Source organism: Carassius carassius, chromosome 42 (genome assembly GCF_963082965.1).
Source record: "Carassius carassius chromosome 42, fCarCar2.1, whole genome shotgun sequence".
Taxonomy (NCBI): Eukaryota; Metazoa; Chordata; class Actinopteri; order Cypriniformes; family Cyprinidae; genus Carassius; species Carassius carassius.
In genome coordinates, this window is record NC_081796.1 from 3,170,863 (window position 1) to 3,192,245 (window position 21,383).

General features: G+C 39.2%; 1 pseudogene; it reads left to right on the forward strand.

The window, feature by feature from the left end:
• Positions 1 to 6,204: 6,204 nt before the first annotated feature.
• LOC132123891 (phenylalanine--tRNA ligase, mitochondrial-like) overlaps positions 6,205 to 21,383 on the forward strand; it is a 139,641-nt pseudogene continuing 124,462 nt past the window's right edge.

The following is a 21,383-nucleotide window of genomic DNA, read 5'->3' on the forward strand; positions in this document are numbered from 1 at the left end:
GAGAGACCTAATTTTAACATGTTAATAGATATATGATTTCATATATACAGTACAGTGTCCAGAATTTTCGTTTTATGTTAATTTTTCTTATTTCGGTGCATTCCCTACACACAAGTTATTTCAAGTTTACCGCGTGTGCCAGAGGAACCATAAACTCATCAAACTGGAGTATGACAAGGTTCTCCAGTTCTCGACTTTGCAGCAAAGTTGGAATTCTTGAGTCTTTCAGATGAGTGTTACTATTATATCTTTCTGAATGCATGCTGAGTTGTCGCAGGTGGATGAATGACCTTTGACACTTCAGCACACACTGAGCAGCAGATGTGACCAGAGAGAAGAACATGAGACTGACTTCATTAACCTCTGCGCTAGCTCGCCAGGTTTAATTAATACGGACGTTTGTCTTCTACAGTATGCTAGAAGACTGTTCCATGTTCTCACACGCCCACTCAGACTGTTGCTGTAGTATTAAGAACATGATGTTGGCCAGATCTACAGGGTTCCCTGTCTCATCAAACCAAAATAACTAGTGAGAAGACAAATTTATCCAGGACCAGTGTTTTTGGCCTTAAAAACAGGAATAGTTCACCCATAATTGAAAATCTGCAACATGTAGGACAGGACAGAACTGAAGAAATGTAGCATTCTTTCACTTTCTCAGCAATGGCTGCTTTTCATTGAATGGGTGCCTTCAGAATGAGAGTCCAAACAGCTGCTAAAAACATCACAATAATCCACAAGTAATCCACAGCACTCCAGTCCATCAGTCAATATCTAATGAAACCAAAAGCTGTGCATTTGTAAGAAACAAATCCATCATTAAAATGTTTTCACTTCAAACCTTTGCTTCCAGCTAACATATTAGTCTTATATCCATGATATTGCTTTCTCTGGTGAAAAAGTCGCCTTGTCTGAATCAGGAGAGAAATCTGCACAGATCAAGCACTGTTTTCAAGCCAAAACAGCTCTGAACAAATATGTGGGTGGATTTTGATGTGAGAGACAACAAGAGATGGACTTTTTCACTGGAGGAAGCATTATTATGGATTATAGACTCAACTGGAAGCAACACTTTAAAGTTTAAAATGCATTGATGGATTTGTTTCTTACAAACACACAGCTTTTCACTTCTCAAGATGTTAACTGATGAACAGGAGTGGTGTGAATTACTTATGGATTATTGTGATGTTTTTATCAGCTGTTTGGACTCTCATTCTGACAGAACCATAGACTGTAAAAAAAGATGGACGACTCGCCTTCGCTCTCTTCCATTGGTCAAAACTGAAGCCGCCAGTGTCCCGATATGGCGCTGACATCTTGGACTTGCGCCTGCGCAGATAGCGATCTAGGGACCAGTTCTGCGCAGTAGCTATGCGCAGTAGCAAGCAGGAAGTAAAGCCTTAAAGCCGCGAAATCAACGGCCCCGCCCCTGTGCCCCGCCCTCACTCTCCCTCGCAGAATGCACATACCGTAATCTGCACTGTTTTGGAAGTGGAGTCCTGCTCCTGTGAACTCTGTCTGCTCCGTTCCATTCCAATCTCATTAAAATAAGGTAAATACAAGTACCCTACTAACCAGACATTTAAATAGGTCATATTTAAAAAAAGTAAAACATGAATAAACTGTAAAAACACGAGTACTCGTATTACTACAATTAAACTATTATAAACAATTAATCTCAATCTAGTGGACAGCTAAATCAACTTCATATTTAAGCTCATGAAGTCTGTTTTAGCCAGGTTAGCATCCTATAATTTATTGTTAACATGCATGCAATATGTTAGCAACTAGTTTATTAATGCAACTCACTTCTGCTTTTTCATACATGAAATTATAGAAATTATAGAAATTTAGAGATTAAATTTAAAGCTCCAATCTCCTCAGTCCTCCGAAGATCATGAAAAAAGCCTGTTGACGCTTCAGTGCCTCCTCGGCTCAAGAGAGCTGTCAATCACAGCTGTCAATCACGACGTCACACCACCGTTTTTAGAGCATTAAATAACTATCTAAAAAACAACTTATTTTAAAAACGAACACTTGAATTTACATTAGCGTGATACAAACTACAGTAAATGACAAAAAACAGCTTCGGAAAAAAGATATTTGAAGGGTAATTTAATTGTTTAGTTGGTCTCGCGTCCCATTGAATAACATGGGGAGGCGGGGTTTATGACCTATACTAGGACCACTCACCAGGGGGCGGTCGAGACGTTTTGGCTTCACTTTTCAGGGCTTGTGCGGCACGCTTGGACAGAACCCATTCACTGCAGAGGATCCACTGGTGAGCAAGTGATGGAATGCTACATTCCTTCAAAACAGATTCATCTACATTTTAGATTGCCTGGGGGCTTTTGGGTTAACTATTCCTTTGACGCATGGATACTGTGTGAAACCTTTTTTTCGGCACTTTTGCCTTCTTCATGTTGGAAACGAGCTGTGTGTGGGCTGACTCACAGACTCACTGAGACTTCAGGTTAGCAACATTATCAAAGGATCAGGACAAACCCAGGATTTCATATCATTTATGATAATTCTCAGACCCCGGTCATCATTTTCGCCTCTGCTCTAATAAATCATGATTGCCCCGCAGCTGTTGTTGGTACATTTGCATTTCACTAAGGCACTGCACAAACCCTGAAGTCACAAATAGATGAATTTAGCTGTTAAAGTAAAACTGCAGTGAGAACTACAAGACCAAAAACATGACCATCAGTTATATAATGAGACCCAGTGAGCACTGCTGTGCCTTCTGGCTTTTATTTACTCAGTCAATGTCAAATATTACTGCATGTGTATTTAACCAGTAGAGACACATCTTCTGAGTGTTTTTACTTTTATATGCCATATTTCCCAGGCTTTATGTAATGATGTCTTTTCAACAACCTGTTACACATCTGACAAATTTAAATGTGAATAAGGATACAGCTGAAACTTGTGTCATGCGAAATGTGAAATGATGCCTCATTTAACATAAACTTGGGAAATGTATTCACCTGACATACTCCACAGTTCTTCCAAGAATACCATGTTAGTACTACGGTACTATGTCCTCAAAGCTCCACTCTTTGTCTAGATTGAAAGATCTAGATGTTATAATTAAAATTGTATAATGCAAATTTTTATCTAACACAAACTTATATGGAAGCCGTTTCCGCCACTGAATAAAAAAATTGAAGAAAAACTAATAATTGTGACTTTTTATCTCACAGACCTTTTCCCTCACACTTGCAAGTTTATTTTTCTCCCTTCTGACTTTTTTCCACCTGAGAAATGCGTGATATAAACTTGTAATTCTGACTATTTTTTCTTAGTATTTAGAGTTCTAAAGTCAGCATTGCAAAATAAAGTCAGAATTGAGAGATATAAACTCGTAGTTCTGAGATTAATTTTTAATCTTGCAATTCAGAATTAGTTTTCTTCCAATTGTGTGAGAGACTATTTTCTTACAATTGTGAGTTCTGACTTTATAACAAGCATTTGCGTGTTTATTTCTCAGAATTGCGACTTTATTTCTTTTTTTTTTTGCTATTCTGACATTATTTCTCAAAATAGTGACTTTATTTCTCAAAATTGCAAGTTTACATTTTGCAATTACGACTTTATTTCTCAAAATTTCGCGTTTACATCACGCTGTTCTGAGAGCTCTAATTGGAAAAATAGTGAGAAAAAAAGTCAGAATCCTGAGATAAAAAGTCGCAATTACCTCATTTATTTTTTATTCAGTGGAGGGACCACTGATACATTCCCTGAATCATGGTGTTTAATCGAGGTCTTAATTGGAGCAGCATCTTGAACACTGGCGCACTGCAATGACACTGCAGTGCTACACACTCTCTTTGTACCTGCAGCTTCTCCTTATGCTCTTAGTCTTGACAGTATGCTTGTATCTGAGAGTGCATAAGTCTCTCAGAGTGACATTGCCTCTATTTTGTGCCACTCACTGGATCAAGAGAAAATGAGTGATGAGATGGGAGGAAAAGATTAGTCTGTCTTTTGTTTCAGCCTCATAAAATATTGCTTGGTCAAAGCAAATATTTGCGCTGGGCCGAGAGAAATAAGAACTGTTATTCTGGGATAAATACAGCCCTGCTCTCTCGTGTCCTCAGAACATCCCGCACCTGAGCCAAACCTGCAGCCCACTAAATGCTCTCTGAGAGAGAAAGAGAGAGGGATGAGGGAGGGAGAAAGAACGAGAGGGGATGGATGAGAATGAAAGCAAGTCACTTATTAGAGAGTCTAAGAAAAGAAGGAAAAGATAGATGCCCACATATTACAGGAACTCCTAAATAGGGCAACTGGAATGGACAGTAGCAAAAGGTACAAAAATGATTTGTACTACCATGACCCCTCCCACCACATTTCTTTATTACATTTACATTATTCATTTAGCTGACTCTTTTATCCAAAGTGACTTACAATTGATATATATGTCAGAGGTCGCACGCCTCTTGAGCAACTAGGGGTTGAGTGTCTTGCTCAGGGACACATTGGTATCTCACAGTGGATTTTAACCCGGGTCTCTCACACCAAAGGCATGTGTCTCATCCACTGCACCATCAACACCCCATTAAACATATTATTAAACATGCCAGTCTTACCATTATTTGAAGTACATTATCTTTGAATACCATGGCAAGACAAGGTTCTTTCAACTTGCAATATATATAAATATCTTGGTTGTTAGGGAAACAGGTCAATTTAGCTCAAAGGGAATCATTTAAGATTTTAAAGGGAATTTGAACAGAATCACTGTTTCACGGCTGATCACTGAGATGCCCTGTGATTCACTGAATGAGACGTTTAACATCAAATCTGCGCTGGATATTAATATCCAAAGTATAGTGTAAACACTATCAATTAGCACAGTAACAAGATCAACAGTTTAAGACATTAACTTGTAAGCACAAAACACAAGATACTTCTCTTTTCAATATGAATAAGGCTTTATTATATAAATCTAAGACATATAAACTAATCTAACACATGAACGAACGCACTCACACATTCACACAAGTTGCAGGAAGATCGAAAGTTAGGGAAAGAATGAGAATGGAAATGTGGAATCCCAAGTTTACAGCAATACGTTAAATTGCATAAACATGAACAACCATCAATCACTTAATTAGCCCTCACATTGAGTTCCTCAATGAGGTTAAGATTATAATAGATACACCAGTAAAGGTCACAGTCTGGAGGTAAAGTTACTTGCGTTTCCTGTGAAAAGGGAGTCCCCTTTGTTGTCGTTGAAAGGGGTTTTCCGATGTCGCTGATTGGCTGGAAGTTCAGTAGTCGCTGAAGTGATGTCTTGGGAAGCCCGTGGTTGGGCGTTGGCTGACGATGCAGAGTTGTGTGGCTGGTTGAAGTTGAACGGGCAGTCGAGGTCCGACATCGGAGACTCGACGTTACAAAACTTAACTCAGAACACGAAACTCTCAAACGGAAAAGAAAAGGAGTAAAGTTTGGCGAGACTAGGTGGTGTTTCTTCTCATCGTGGCTAAGTAGCAGCAGGCGTGCAGGCCGAAGCACGCTGGAACCGCGTGTGATGACTAAAAGCATGGCTAAAAGCTAAAGCTAGGAAGCAAAGCTACAAGCTAAAAGCGACCTAAAAGCATACTAAAAGCTGGCAAGACTGATAGCAAAATCAAAGCTAAACCTAAAAGCAGAATTGTATGGTGTCCTGAGTATTTAAACTGGCCTGTTGGCCACACCTCAAATGTTGTCTTGACCAATCAGATATTGTTTTGGCTTGGGGGTATCATAAATCATTTGTTATCTTATCAAGCACATGGTCCGAATTTTCCCGCTCTTGCAGGGTCTAATTTTGGACATGATTCCTATAACAAGAATATGATACATTTGACAAATAACTGATGGTCATGACTGTTTCAAGCAAGCAGATTCAAGCACATACATATGAAACATGAATATGTATCCTTAAGCTATCCAATAGTTATTAACCCTTTAAAACCGAACGTGTCGGCGCCGACACAATTTACCATGCGGTATTAATGTTTTCATATCTAATTGCGTCTGATAGAAGACAGCTTGCGCTTTAAGACAATATACAGCTTAATACGGTAACTGCATGCTTTCCAGCAGCAAATCACAGTGGCTTTCGGGGAAAGGGGGAAGGGCGGAGTGGAAGCGGGAGATACGGAGCGCAGCAGGTTTGAAAGTTTGAGAGTGTGAAATATAGACAAAAACATGGCGAAAAAAGGTTTTACACGAGAGGAAGCGATTGATTTGGTCTCTGATTACACCTGGGAAGAGGCTGAACATGATTCATCAGACTCGGAGTCTGTATTCAGACGTTGAGGAGGTGTACTGGTTTTGATCCAGTCGTGGATTGGTAAGTGAAGCTTATTTATTTGTTTCTTTCTGATGAATCGATGAGAAATGAATAAAATAGTCAGACTCTGTGTTTCTGTTCGAAAAAACACTGTTTTACACACTTATATGTGCGTTGCACACACGTGTAAGTGCGTATGTGCATGCATGCATGCGTTCATATTTGCTCATGTAATGTTAGCGTTATGTGTATGGGTTCGTGTGTATGCATACATAATTGTGTATGTAAGTGCATGGACATATCTGTGTGTGTGTGTTTGTGTGTGTGTGTGTGTAAGTAAGTAAAGGTGTGTGTATGTATGCGAATGTGTGCGTGTATGTGTAACGTTATATGTATGTTTGTGTAAGTGCATGCATGTGTGCATATGTTTATGTGTGTTTGTGTGTGCTACTGCTAATGTGTGCATGTGTATATCTGTGTGTGTGTATATCAGTTTGTGTGTATCTGTGTGCATGTGTATCTGTTTGTGTATGTGTGCATGTGTGTATCTTATACAGTCTATGATGTGTATGCAAATGTGTGTGTGTACGCGCTTGCGTGACTTTGTGCATGCATGCATTTATGTCTATATCTGTATATTTGCGTGTGTGTGTGTGTGTAGGTGCATGTATGTGTGTGTGATTGTGTGTATGCAAATGTAAATAACTGCAGGCTTTATTTTTATTATTTTATTGTATTATTATTATTATAGTTATTTATTTATTATATTATTATATATTTATATATTATTTGTACACATTTTCTCTTACTAATAGATTGCTTCATAATGAAAAGTATTTTTATGTACATATATAGTGAGTTTGTAATACATGCTGCTTTTTTGTTTTGTTTTTCAGTGTGGCTTACTCCAGTTATCTATGAAGAAGCAAATGGGCCATCTACATCGAACACAACACCATCTCAGAGGGGCTGGGGCCGTGGTCGCTGCTGTAGCTGTACAATAAGTACATGGGGGGACTTGATACCTCCAACAAGATGCTCAGAACAAGTCGGTGCCCCATAAAACAAGTCATATGTGACCATTTTCCAGCACTTCCTGGACATTGCAGTGACCAACAGCTTCATTTTACACAAAGAGATGTGTGCCGTCCACCATGATAAGCTCATGACACGGCAAAACTTTCAGGAGCTGCTAGCAGCTCCGCTCACAGGTGTTCCCCTGGATGGCAGCTCGAGAGAGATGCGATCATCTGCCTGTTCCTGTGAGTGATACTCAAGACCTTTCACAGAGTTGCATATGATGCAAAAGGAGTACCCCATGGAAGTGCAAGGAATGTGATGTGGGATTATGCTTGCAGTTAGACAGGAACTGCTTCAGAGAGCACCACATTTAAATGACTGGATTGAAGGATCCAAAAACGCATGGAGAACTGGAGTACAACAAATGGCTCCTGAGTGAAAACTGTGCAATCCAGTGTCTCAAAAAGACTTGTATATATGTATTATAGTTCCTTTTTCAAGATTGAGGCATTAGATTCTTTCGATCATGAGTTTTCAGATTTTTCCTAAATAAAAACCAGTACAATTTCTTCCCGTTTTTAATTTTTTTGTCTATTTAAATTCTATTTACTAACTCATTACACAAAATAATGTACAATAACTGTAATTTCCTGAAAGCCTATAATTTTCTGAAAAAAATGACACCTTACACTTGAAGATACCACATTATGTTCTAATTCTATACTCAAAAAAAACAAAATGAGTGAAAACGGCCAATTTTAGCTTTAGGTTCTAAAGGGTTAAAAGACATACACAATAAGTGATTATAAACATGATAGTCAAATGTGTGGGTTACATATAAATGAATAAGGAGTGAAGTGATGGACTGATATTCATTTATAAGTCTTTTTGAGTTCATTTTCGTCCATATATATATATGTAGAAAAGACAATTTTCTGTGCCATTATCTGACAAAGATTTCTGTGGAGACCAGAGGTTAAAAGGCCCCCCTTAGGAATTTCAGTCTGGTTCTGCTAGGTGGGGGAAGTCAAATGATCTTGTGTAGTACTCTCATGGGTTTACACGTGATGTCCGGCGTTGACTATCAATTACTTGCCCCAAATTTGACAATCTCTTCTCTGAATTGAAATTGTCAATGATTGTTCTAGTGGTGTTAATGTTGAAAGCTGTTCTGTGAAAGAGTTGGTTGGTGAACTTGTTTCTGACTTGTGGAACTAGGACTGATTTATGACCTCCGGTTGCCTTCCTGAGGAATTTGGCTCAAGTTTAAACCACAGCCCTGATCAACTCTTTAATTTGTCTGATTCATGGTCAGATCTGCTACATTGGTCTACCATGGTGATACCATGTTGTTGTTTTTAAGTGTATGTACTGCAGTGTACTTCCAGGAATACCCCCCCCCCCTCCAAAAAAAAAAAAGATAGTACTTTTTATCTTTTGTAAGAAAATATGTGGTTGTGCCATGTTTTTCTGATATGTTTTTTTAAGTGCCAGTCTTACCATTTTTAACAGTAAATTACCTTATAATACCATAATAATAAAGTGTTTAATACATAAATTAAGGGAATATCATGGCTCTGTCAACAGGCATCATAGTTGTACCATGGTATTCTGTGAAGTACCTTGGTCTATCATGGTAATACCATGTTATATACCAAGTATATGTCCTTTAATGTACTTCCAAGAATATCATGACACAACCATGGTATGTGTTCAAAAAAAAGATAAAAAAAAAAGAAATACATGAAAAAGTACCATTGTACTTTTTTTAAAGCGAATGTGTGGTTGGATCATGGTACAATGTATTTTGAAATATACCGTAGTACTGAAATACATTTGCGTGAGTGAAATTGTGCTATTGAGTATTATGGTAATACCGTATATATGGGGAAAGATAACATGGGAATAGAATGATTCTTTTCACATATATCATAAATTGCACCATTGTATTCTTTAAAGTACCCTGAAACACCACGGTAATACTATGTTTTTGGACCACATGTTTTGGATGACTGGAATTGCAAATTTTTATCAACTTGGCAGTCTATGGGACAGTCTCAAGCCTCCCGGTTTTCATCCAAAACTGTTGAACCACTGATGGGAGATGGACTATTCTGACAACATCTTTCATACTTTTCTGGACATTGACAGTGTAACTTATTGGCAGTCTAGGGGACAGTAAAAAGCCTCCTAGTTTTCTTCCAAAATATCTTAAATTGTGTTCTGAAGATGAACAAAGCTACCATATTACCTTTTTTATGTATGTTAGATAGTTACATATGCCATAGTTGTATCATAGTATTATTTAAAGGACCATGAAATACCACGGTAATGCCATGATTTATGGCTTGGTCCACATGTTCTGGAACACAGGGATTGCACTTTTTTTTATTCTTTTTTTATGTACTATAGATGTACCTTGCCTTCCTTTTAATTAATTTAATTACTTTAAGGTGCCATAGTAAAATTTTGTTTTATTTTCAATATATCACTGGAATAGCATGTATCATAGTTGAACCATGAGGAATACCATGGTGCAGCAATGGCACATGCCAAAGGGTCTTGGCATTATAGGGTTCTGGTTATGACATTTTGTAGATACTGTATGCAATGGCAGTAGATCTGTACCATGTAAATACTATGGTACATGATTAAGGCAATCACCAGATACTATGATATTACATCTGAAACCTTCACTGTACCACCACAGTACTTCATTTAGAGGCTACAAACAATATGTTACAGAATACCAGGGAGGCTGAGGAGTAATAGAAAGATAGTTTTATTTAAGGCACAAGCAGAGGAGTGGGTAGTGCTGGGTAGAGTGATGAATGGATCCGTGATAGCTGGGTGAAGACGTCAGAGGTGGGAGGTGTACCACACACACGTACGATGGAGACTTGGATCTTCGGAGGATCGCTGGAGAGAGGTAAGTAGAGGAAGAGTTAGTCCTTAGAGTTAGCATACAGGTAAGACCTTGTCGCGAACGAGACCGGACGCTGACTGAGTGCGTGTGTGTGGTATTTATAGTGCTGATGTGATTGGGTCGTGATGAGGGTCAGGTGGAAGTCATTAGTATTCCGGTGAGGGCATGCGCTGTGAGTGAGTGGAGGTGGAACCTGGCGTGTTACCCCCCTCTCCTGGCAGTACTGGAACCTGGCAGTACCCCCCTCCCCACGGCCCGCTCTTGAGGGCCGAGTACCCCGACGACGTGGTGGACGTCCTCTTCTCCTGGGAGCTTGTCGGTCAGGATGATTGAAGTGGAAGGTGTTAAGTAAGTTGGGATCCAGGATGTCGTTGCGTGGGACCCATGAACGTTCCTCTGGACCATATCCTTCCCAGTCCACTAGATATTCAAGTTGTCCACCACGCCGCCGGGAGCCCAGGATGTCTCTTCATAGGCCGCACTGTCTTCTAGGAGGAGTGGAGGGGGGGCTTCGGTTTCGCCAGGTACTGTGGAAGGAGAGACTGAGGGATGGTGAGGTTTCAGGAGAGACACATGGAAAGTGGGGTGAATCCGGTACTCAAGGGGTAATTGGAGTTTATAAGTGACCGGATTGATCTGCTGAAGGATGGTGAATGGGCCAATGAATCTGGGACTTAGCTTGCGGCAGGGCAGGCGCAGGCGTATGTCCCGGGTGGACAGCCAGACCTTCTGACCGGGTTGGGAAGTTGGGGCCTCAGATCGGCGAAGGTCAGCTGTCGTTCTACGTCTGCGTAAGGCCCGCTGGAGTTGGTGGTGTGCCGCATCCCAGACCTTCTCGCTCTCCCGGAACCAGTAGTCGACGGCGGGGACATCCGAAGGTTCACCTGACCAGGGGAATAGAGGAGGTTGGTAGCCGGCCCACCCTAGGACTGGTTCCAGGAGTTCTGGTGGCCGTGACACAAGGTACGGAGGAAGCGTCCAATCTCCTGGACCTTCCTCTCCGTCTGCCCATTCGACTGGGGATGGTATCCGGAGGACAGGCTGATGGCCACACCTAGGAGTGAGTGGAAAGCCTTCCATACCCGGGAGATGAACTGAGGACCTCTGTCTGAGACGATATCCTCTGGGATGCCGAAGTACCTGAAGACATGGTTAAATAATAACTCTTCCATTTCCATGGCCGTGGGCAGACCTTTCAGGGGGAGAAGACGACATGATTTAGAAAATCTATCCACTATGACAAGAATGCAGGTATTATTATCTGAAGGAGGAAGATCAGTAATGAAATCCACCCCTAGGTGTGACCATGGGCGATTGGGAACGGGCAGAGGATGGAGCTTGCTTGATGGAAGATGGCGTGGGCTCCTGGATATGGCGCAGTCTGTACATCCGTTCACGTACCTCCTGACATCCGAGGCCATGTTGGGCCACCAGAAGCATTCTTTAAGCAACGAGAGGGTTTCATTGACCCCCGGGTGACCAGTGGCAATAGATGTGTGAGTGGAGTGAATGAGTGGAGTACGCCATGTCCTGGGAATGTATTGATGTCCCGGTGGGCAACCCGGCGGGGTGTTTGTAGCAGGATCAGTTGGAGGAAGGGTCTCGGCGGACCAGGTAATGGGGCAGATGATGACCCTTTCAGGGAGAATGGTTTCGGGTCCTTCAAGATTCTCTTCGGGGGCGTGACACCGGGACAGGGCATCGGCCTTTACATTCTTTGCCCCTGGGCGATAAGAGATGGTACTGTGGAAGTGGGTGAAGAATAGCGCCCAGCGGGCTTGTTTCAGGTTTAACCTCTTGGCAACTCGAAGATACTCCAGATTTTTGTGATCCGTGAGAACCAGAAAGGGGTGTTTGGCTCCCTCCAGCCAATGCCTCCATTCTTCCAGGGCCAACTTGATGGCCAGCAGCTCCTGGTTGCCGATGTCATAGTTTACCTCCACTGGGTTGAGCTTCCGGGAGAAGAAGGTGCATGGGTGGAGGCGACTGGGATTCCCCTGCTGCTGAGATAGGACCGCTCCTACTCCGGTAGTTGAGGTGTCGACTTCCACGACGAAGGGTCGGCCGGGGTCAGGATGGACCAGGAGTGGAGCGGTTGCAAAGGCTTCTTTGAGGGTGTGGAAGGCCTCTGTGGTGGCAGGAGTCCAAGAGAGTGATTTTGGTTTGTTACGGAGGAGACTGGTGAGAGGGCTGGTGATGGTACTGTAGTTTTGGATGAACCGTCTCTAGAAATTGGCAAAGCCAAGGAATCATTGTAGTTTGATGTAGTTGAGGGGTAAGTAGAGGAAGAGTTAGTCCTTAGAGTTAGCATACAGGTAAGACCTTGTCGCGAACGAGACCGGACGCTGACTGAGTGCGTGTGTGTGGTATTTATAGTGCTGATGTGATTGGGTCGTGATGAGGGTCAGTTGGAAGTGATTAGTATTCCAGTGATGGCATGCGCTGTGAGTGAGTGGAGGTGGAACCTGGCGTGTTTGTAACACAATAAAATCGGACAGAGATTGTCAGGAACAGAGAAAACCAGACAAAATGAGGAAATCAAAGGCGGGTGATGATGACTGAACCCCCCATAATTCAGTTACACTGCACTCCCCATAAATCACATCCACAGTGTATTGTGACACCCCGGATTGAGCCCGCTGTGTGACGGATACCAGATCCCGCTTTAATGTGTCGTGTGCTGGCAGCAAAGACAATGATGTGAGCGTCTGTTTTTCTGTCTGTGAGGACATGAGCTCTCACCTGCTATTTCCATCAGCTCTCTCACAGAGCCTCTCTTCCTATATCACAAGTTAGAACAGCACCGCACATTTCACCAGAGGTTTCTTAGGTTAAGTCCCTTGTGCATGAGCTCATCTGACATCCCAGTAATGTAATCTAACTCTCACACTGCTCGACTAAAGCCCAACATGGCTGAGAATCTCCACTGCATGTACAACAGCGTTTAATGGCAGAGCAATACAGAGGAAGTAGGGACGCTATAGCAACAGCCATTAAATGACTTCAGGGTCTGTTTATTTGCTCTTAATTTGTTATGTAGCATTAACATTATGTGTAAAATCTACAAATTAGCGGGTCGCTGATCAACAGCAGTAGGTGGTTGGTCAATGTGAAACATTGTGATATTCAAGAAGTACAAAAAAAAAGAGGCTTTATCACTAAGGAATTGATTGAATCATTAAAAGCAGTCATAAAATTATAAAGACAACCTTTTAAGAAATGTTATATAGCACATTGAAACAATTCACTTGTTTTCTCTTATCGATATATATATGGACAACAAGTGCAGGTCTTCAATAAGAAAACTGACAGATATAACAAATAAATATGCTAAATAAATAGCCTGTAACCTTTTATTGAAGACTGACAGTATTTCAAGCTAGTGAATATTTCAAAAGCAGTGTTTTGATGGCGGTAGAAATAGTGTCCTTTAACAGGAGGGATGGCATTTTTGGAATCCTGTAAATTTTGCATTGTACAATTTTCTTTTCTACTTCACTTCAATTAATCGACTTGGGATTTTTAGCACACTAGACACTAAGTCAGCAAGTCCTGGACAAAAGTATCATGGTTTCTACACAATATTAATTATTTTATATTAATAATATGAACTGTTTTCAACATGAATAAATGATAACAGTTATAAATACTACTCTTTCAAAAGAGAAATGACTGGAGTTATAAAATGGAAATGAAAAATGTTTTCTGAGCCTTCCTGCCATTGTTCAGACAAACATATAGTCCTGTCCCAAACTCATGCTATTGGTTGTTGTTTCTATGTCGAGTTGGTTGAATGTTCAAATAAGCAACAGACAGGGCAAAACTTTTTTGAAATCTTCAATGTTTAATCTTTTCAGGAAAATTAGCCTACAAACTACTTTTTCTAAGTTTTCTTTGCTTATTCAGTTTGGATAAGAGAATACATAGAATAGAATTACACACTTCTACTTTAAATGCCTAAAATAAATGCAAAGAAATGTCTTGTTCACTTCACTTAATTAGTTGCACAACTGGTTGACTCTGATGCTTTCCCATTCCTAATTAGCATTGTTAATTATTCACTTTGAAACAGTTGAATAGAGAGTTCACAGAACTAAATTTTTTTCTCTCTTTACTTACAGACTAATGAATCAGCTACCATGGCATTTTACAATATTTCCCACACTTTTCTAAAACAGAGTTGGTCAACTGCCAATGGACGTGTTCCCTGGCCGTGTCCCACTCACTCTTTCCCTGCAGGGGTCTATCGACGGATGGCTCCGCTCCTTGGCCGTGGATTAGTCAAGACTCGACAGAAGTTTTCAGCCATGTCTGCCTGCGAGATGACATGACCAATGTGACAGCTAAAATATTTTCCAAAGTTGGCATCAAGATTCACATCCGGCCGCACCACCCCTTGTGGCTTATTAAAGCATCAATGACCATTTCTACCGCTCCTACATCGGACGCACAGGAAACCCGCTCTTATCCGTACATGACAACCTCAGTCCAGTGTGGACGGTGGAGCAGAACTTCGACAGTCTGCTTATTCCTCCAGACCATCCCAGTCAGAAAAAAGGAGACAATTACTACCTGATCCGCACACACATGCTGCAGGCCCACACCTCCGCCCATCAGAAGGAGCTGGTGCGCTCAGGTCTGGACCACTTCCTACTGGCTGGAGATGTGTTTAGACGAGATGAGATTAACTCCATCCACTATCCTGTCTTCCATCAGATGGAGGGAGTGCAGCTTTTCTCAAACCATGAGGTGAAAATGGTATCCTTAATGAGGAAAAGGACCGCCTGGCCAAAAAATAAAAAAAAAAATAAAAAATGGAAATGTGACAAAAAAATGGCTTGACTTGACATAGAAATTTACTTCATCGCTTCTCTTAAAGGATTTTATTGTGAAAGTTTCTTCCATGTTTATTTTTTGAGGCTGTAATTTCTCAATCTTCCAGCGAACAAAAAACTTTTATGAAGTGACATGCAGGACTTAACTAATAATAAAATAACTAATACTACTACTAATAATAAAATATATAATATCATATTCTCTGTTATGCATTTAGCTCTGTTTTGACCTGGAAAAGATATATTTCAAAAAAATGCATAATTTTTGGCAAGGGGATGAACCTTAAGAATCACAGAATAAACATAATTTATAGTTTTCATTTATTTATTTTTACAAAAAAAAAAAAAAAACGGAGTTGAGGGGTTCCTAGGTGTAGATGTTTGAATGGAGTACATTTAGGTTTCAAAATGCTTATCTATTAAATTTTATAATCTAATAAATAAATAAATAAATCATAAAATAAAAATAAATGTATTTGATTTAATAACATTTGTGTTGTTTTGATGTTATTTTGTTAGGAATAAACATGTTGGTTTCATAAATTTGGAGTGGTTTTGAGAAATCCTTAGTTATAAAGATAAAATAATTTATTTACATTTCATTCATTCCAATGGGGTTAATACTGGTAATACTCAGATAATATGATCTTGTGAATTTTATGCATTGATATGTTCAACTTCCATCTTTTCTGGGGCGTGTGGTTCATTTGTAATTTGAAATTTCAAAGAATTCCTCAAAAAAAAAAAAAATTATCAGTAAGAAAGGGGGTAAATGTGGTAATAGTATGGTAACAACAAGGTAACATTCAAACCTTTAATTTTTTTTATTTATTTATTTATTTTTTTTTTACATATTTTCTCATTAATTAAAATGAGCTGATTCTTGAATAATGAATGCGAAAATAGTATGCAGAGTTTTTAAATACAGTTTTAAGGTTGTGTTTCTATTAATAATGGTAATCAATACTAATAATATTGTAATAGATTCTATATTAAATGTAATGTAATATTACCACTAATACAGATTTTTTTTTGTCCATTTGCTAGAAAAAAAAACCGTTAGAAGATTTCAATAACCTTAAATTTTAAGACTTGAATTAAAATTTGAATTAAATTAAAATTGAAAATTAAAATTTCTGAGTCCATCTTTATTTGACCCTCTAACTTTAACACTCACGATTCTAATTCTATTCTTTAAAAAAATCTACCTACCTACTACAATGTTTTTGTATTCTATTTTCTTTTAATTTATTATGCAATTGTGTGTGTGTGTGTGTGTGTAAAGACCTCTGTCTGTAAATGTAAAATAAGTAAATTGCATATTTTTTTAAATTCTAGTTGTGTTGTTGATTTGAAGAGATGTTTTTCTTAAACTGAGATAGAAGAAAGTATTTAAGTATCAAAACTTCACCTTTCAAGCAGTCCTCTATAGTTCATACTGTACCTGCCAGAACCTTCTACTTATCTGTGTAGAAAAAGTTGTTCATTTAAAGCATCCAGTCTGTAATGAAGGACAAGTGTCAAAGAAGTCATGCTAAAATCTTAACGTAATCTTTCTGAATGTCATTAAATATACACATTTGTTTTCAACATTTCACTCTATGATAGCTGTTTGCTCGAGTGGAGAATGGTGAGGAGCTGTCTTTGTCTGAGAGCGATGGCTGCCACACGCCTCAGAAACAGGAGACACACACGCTGGAGGTCGTCAAACTTGTGTAGTTCGATCTGAAACAGGCTCTCATGCACCTCATTCGACAACTTTTTGGGGAAGGTAAGAAACCAGTGATGTTCGCACTTCCTCTGTCTAGCTCTCCTCCATCTGTTTGTTTCTGTCTTGCAGATTTGGAGATCAGCTGGGTGGACTGCTACTTCCCTTTCACACATCCCTCCTTTGAGATGGAGGTGCTGGGCTGTGGGGTGATGGAGCAGGAACTGGTCTGCTCAGGTACGCTCATGCAAATAAACTCACACATAATGCTGTCGACTGTCTACTTAGGCAAAGAGCTGCTGACGCATAAACATCAAACGTAAAGTTGGGCAGCATTCAATTTTATGCAAATGCACACAGAGATGATAGAGCAACCACCAATGGGAGTGCAGGCAGGGCAGCTGTCATGATCTACACAAGTTTAAGACAGCAATCACATAGAAACGACAATTACCAAACAACAGACCGTCGAGATGTCGACCTCCAGAGATTTAATTGCTGTCAGTGTAAACATGCCATTAGGCAACACGCAGAGACATGAAACCTCGAATTACTGATCCTAAACATGAGCACAAGGGCCGACGTCGTGACTGGACATACTGCACAACGGTAGAAACTTAGCCGTCACAATAAGTATATTTGCACTACTGTCTGTAGGCAAAACTGTTTTCAGTTATTTAAACATAAAAATGCTTTGGCAAATCATAATTGTGGCATAAAATGCTGAAACTGAATTACGAAAACGCAGTCATAATCATGAAATCAAAAGTCCAAATTATGAGATAAAAAAGGTAAAACTGACATACAAAGTCATTCCAAAATTGATATCATAATTATGAATTAGTTTGTTACCGTTTTATTTAATAATTTTGACTTTATCTCATAATTTAATAACTTCCATTGATTTTTTTTTTTTTTTTTAATTAAATCAATGCTGAAAAGTCATAATTACAAAATACTTATTAAAAAAGTACAGACCTGTGTCCCAAACAAATCAAGAAAAGGAAGAACTTGTCTTTTGAATTTAGAGGCTGAACTATTTATATCACCAAATTAGTTTGATTGATTTGGGTGACTGATGTAGTCTTTTGGTCTCCATTAAGTAAATTAATAAAAAGATAAAGCAATGATATTACATTAAGAACCTGTTATTGAATACTGTATGTCAAAGGAAGCACACAAGAAACTGTTGCTCACCGTTGATTGCATCTGAGTCTGATTTTAGCTTGTTGCTGAACAACCAGTCATCAATAAAATGTACTTATATACACTGTAGCATTTCCATCGACTCCAACCACCATCAGATGGGCTTGTCACAAGGCATTCTGGGATTTCCATATCAGCAAAAGATGCATGAGATGCTTCCATCGAGGTTTTTTGTTGTTGTTTTTTCTAAATGAAATCCAAAATTTCAAAAGCAAATCCAAACAACATACATTTCCCTGCTTGCTGTTAGGAACAGCCTTTACATAGTGAGTGTGAGATGACTAAAAATGAAGATGCTTAGAAGGTTTTCCAGCCGCTCTGTGCCTGGAGAGCTGTCTCTGGAGAGAATGGCGTTCTGCCTCTGCCAGTAGATGGCGGTGTTGTGCAGTGCTGTGTGATGCAACCATCCTCATACAGTGGATGGGATAGTCCCTCATGCGGAAGATCCAAGTGCTCCAGTAAAGGGGGAGGGGAAGGACTCGCATGACTGCAGAGACATGGTTTTCCTCCCTGGGGATGGACCTGTATGACCGGTCCTCCCTCTCAACCAGCCCAGTCGTCTCACTCCTCACTGCCACTTAATTCTTCAATCTCATCTGCTCTCTTCATCGATCCTGTCTGTGTTAAACAGCGCAGCGTCCCCCGCTGTCTGCACCACCTACATGTGGAACATGCAACGGGCAATTAACAACTGTGCCAATCAACAGCAAGTGATCACTTTTTTCTCACTGCAATTTCACACTCTACATTTGACTTAATGTTTTGCCTGATATTTACAATTAAGGTCCATCTTTATTCTGACAAGAAGTTTATGCATCCGCTATGCAAATCTGGCTTTTTTTTTTTTATTTTTTTTTTTTTTATTTTATTTTTTTTTACAGTACATTTTTATTTTTCTTTATTTTGAAAGGTAATTTACTAATAGTTATTATAAATTGTATAAATTGATAAAAATTGACAATTAAGACATTTATAATTTAACTAATAATATAATTTGAAATATTAATTTCAAATAAATGCTTCAGATTCTTTTGAACTTTATATTCATCAAACAATCCTAAAAAAAAGGAAAAAAAAAATCATGGTTTCCACAAGAAAATTAATCAGTTTAAGTTTTCAACACTGATGATAATAATAAATGTTTCTTGAGAAGCAAATCAGTATATTCGAATGATTTCTGAAGATCATGTGACACTGAAGTTCTGTGACTGCAATAATGTGAATAATGATGCTGAAAATTCAGCTGCGCATCACAGGAATAAATTACACTTTACAATATAAAAAAAAATATATATATATATATATATACACCCCCAGTTACTGTTGTTTGCTCATACGCAGATATAAATCAATAATCCATGACAGTGGTTATTCAGAATAAGGTGTTTACATGATCCAAAATTCTGATTTATGGAGGCATGTTTTGGATCTTTTATTCAGATTTATTGTAATATGAATGTTGCTAAATGGGATTTTTGTGGTTGGATTATGCATGCATAATCAGAATAAGGCTAAAATCCAGTATAGTGTTCTGATTTATGTAAATGAAGTCGGTGTATTCAGTAGGTGGTCCCTCCCCAACAAATAATATTTTTCTGCATTTTATCTTTAGTTCCTCTTGTGTGTTCTGTCATTTTGAATCCATCAATAATTGAAAGCTGAAGGCAAGTACTTAAGAGCACCTCTCTCTCTCTCTCTCTCTCTCTCTCTCTCACTTTATTGTTCATTCTCCATTCTACCCTTACCATCGTCTCTCACTCTTTGAAACCACTCGTGGTCAAGCGCATCTCTTCCGTTGTGCTAGAAGGCTACTGCTCCCCGGCATTGTTTTGGTAGCATGGAAAAATAGTGTTTCTTGTAAAGAGCTTTCTATTTATGGTCCTCACATCTTCGTACACAGGTTTTATCTTCTGTGTGGATGCAAAGAGGTCAGTCGGTGCAATTATAGACCAAATATTGTGCTTTACAGAGATTTGTAAACCACTTTTTATAAAAATTTGAGTCTAGAATGATTACACCTGTAATCCTGCTTTGATTGGACTTTAGTAGAAAGTTTGTGTCTTTTGCAGTGCTGTGCCTGACAGGAGTACAGATTACTGACTGTGCGTCTCTCTTCCTTTTCTGTCTGGTTGTACTAAATCACTGCTTTATCCCTGTTTACACCCTCTCGAGTGGCAATGCGTATTCACAACTGGGTAAACAAAGCCCTCGTGTCTCCAGACAGCTGTCAGCAGGCCTTGCTCCCATCCTCGAGGGTTTGCTGCTCAGATGAATGTGCTCATGGGTGTCATTCTGGCAGTCTTTAGGCAAAGCGTGCCTTCCTGTCTAGGTTACGGGGCTTGTTTAATCAAAGTTTTCACCGTAATGTAGAAGCTGCATTACCCAAAGAAATTTGACAAATCCACACAATTTGTGTATAATAAATTGTCTTATTAACTAAATATCTGTCAGAACCTGCTGCTAGTGTCTAAGTACTAAGTACTGTAGCCATAGATGATGGATGGTAATGGTTCTATAGATGAACCATAGTAGTTAGGAAGTTTTAGCTAGAGCTCAAATTTAAGACATAAGTAGTCAATTATTAATGTCAGTTGTTAATATCAATACAAATAGATGTTTTTAAAGCTTTCGGGGTGTCAGTCTATCCACATTATTTACCATTTAGGTCCTAATATGTACATTTTGGGAACAAATATGTACCTTCAAGGTACTAAAATGCACCCTTTAGAGGTAAATAATGTTTAAATGTGTACCGTATCTTTTTTTTTTTCTGATAATAGAGCATATTTAATGAGAATTAGGATTGGACCTAGCTTTATCCACTAGAGATGGATTGGATCATGAAAACTGGCCTTTGTCAGGTAAGGGAGGGTTTGAAATGTACATAGAGACAAACAATAATACTAATAATAAAAAAAAAACGCTTCAGAGATGGAGTGACTTACAACATTTTAATGGAAGATTACAAACACAAACATATTTGGAATAAGATTGCAGTCTGATTGCATATGCACATCTAATTTACACTTGGCCATATAAATATGTCCCTGCAAATACTGATATTAATTTGATCCCTGTTCCCATGGTATATATAAATGTTAGCGTCTGCGATGACGCTAATACTAACAGCGGAATTTTGTTCACTTTCCCTATGTTACAACAAAAGTTTTGCGTATTTCATCCATGTCTTATTTGTGATTGCTCCCTTACCCGAACAACCAGGTGCATTTACATTTGCTCTAGCTGCATCTTCAGAAAGTGATTTGAGTGATTTAGTTACTATCGAATGCATATTGGAAGACGTTTACATTTGGTCTTTTCATTATTGGATAGTTATCAGAACAGTAAAAATGCAGCATAATAACCAAGTGTAACTTTTCTCATTCCCCCCGGCGATGT